The sequence below is a fragment of the Lipotes vexillifer genome, unplaced genomic scaffold, assembly GCF_000442215.2.
Source record: "Lipotes vexillifer unplaced genomic scaffold, Lipotes_vexillifer_v1.1 scaffold12, whole genome shotgun sequence".
NCBI lineage: Eukaryota > Metazoa > Chordata > Mammalia > Artiodactyla > Lipotidae > Lipotes > Lipotes vexillifer.
The window spans coordinates 1,202,463-1,204,052 of record NW_006796716.1 but is presented as its reverse complement, the minus strand read 5'-3'; positions in this window follow the sequence as shown (position 1 = coordinate 1,204,052).

The following is a 1,590-nucleotide window of genomic DNA, read 5'->3' as shown; positions in this document are numbered from 1 at the left end:
ATTATGCAAGAGTGGAAAGACCGCTGAGAAGAAGGGAAGGAAGTGCCGGGGCCACGACCAGACCGGCGCTGCGGGTGGGGTGGGGTGGGGTGGGGGCGGGTACCACTGCAGCCAGCCCCACCAGCCACTTCCTCTACTCTTCCCAGGTGAGCCAATGCTGCAAGTCTGACCTCTGTGTGGGGACCGCAAGGCAGCACCACATGGGAGGGGGAAGACCAGGCACAAGCTGAGCATCCCTCAGGGGGGGCGCATTTAGTGAGTAATGAAAGGACAGCCACTCAGCTGTGAGCCAAGGGCCTTGTGCTGCAGGGGCCACTGATGTGGAATTAAGTGAGGACTGCCATCCATCATGTGATCCCACTCAATGTTCTTTGCTTTCAACTTTCTTTTGAGGTACAACACACCCACAAAAAAGGGCCGCGCATGAAACTGACGTGCCTGGGGCTGGGTTAATTATCAGAAAGTGAGTGCACTTGTGGAAATGGTATCCTTATCAACAGAGCAAATCACCTGCCGCCTCCTACTTGCCTCCACTCACTGCTGCCCCCACCCACCCACCCGCGCCGGAGGTCACCCTGGCCTCCAACCCCACTGACTGGCACGGGCAGTTTTTGAGCTTGGTGTCAATGGCATTCTGCAGAAGGTGTGCTTTGTGTCTGCCTTCTCTATCCCCGCATTGTGTCTGGAAGGTTCACCCGTGTTGTGTCCGGCAGTTCCTGCCCATTGCTGAGTAGTGCATCATCCTTCAGTGCAGGAAGATCCTAGATATGTAAATGGAAATGATCAGAGGAAGGACTTGCAAGGCTGGTCACACCCAGGGCTGGTGACCTCAGGGTGATCGGGGAGCAGCAGTGACCAGAGGGGACCTGCCAAGCAGATCTTTCAGAGCAGAGGACATGGGCGCCGGGCTTCCTAGATAAAGTCCCCTGCCAGAGACCAAACCTCACCCCTGGCGGTCCAGGGGGACCTGTGGCTCTCAGAGTTTGCCCAGTGCTGATGGGCTTTGCCGTCATCTCTCCATCTTGGAATCTGGAGATCTGGGCCACAAACTGGCCCTGCCCACCTGAGCCTGCAGCTAAACTGCCTGGGTCTAAGGCCACTTGCTGCGTGACCTTGAACCAGCTCTATAACCTCTGAGCCCCCCCAGGCTCCCCATCTACCTGGCCAAGCACCCCAGGCTTTAGTGAGAGAGGCCCCAGCCTCTCCCCCAGCAAGCTGCTGTCCTCCTCACCCCTCCATCCCAAATCCCCTTCTCCCCCTTCTCAGCAGAGCTGGGAGTCCCCTTTCACTCAGGAGGAAACCACATCTGCTCTGAGCGGCCATTCTTTGATCAGGATTTGAACGCGGTTCTCACTCAGTCTGCCCCGCTGCCCCTGCCCTCAGCCACAGTCACCCGGGATGTACACCTGAGGCTTGCACACGCTCCCCTGGAGGATTCATTCCATCCATCACTTCGTGAGTGATGCAGTTACTATCCGAATACTTACAGAGGGCCCACTGTGTGCCAGGCACCAGCTCTAGGAGTTGGGGCCAGAGCCCTTGTCAAAACAGGCCAAACCCTTCTCTCATGGGGCTCACATTCTGGTAGGG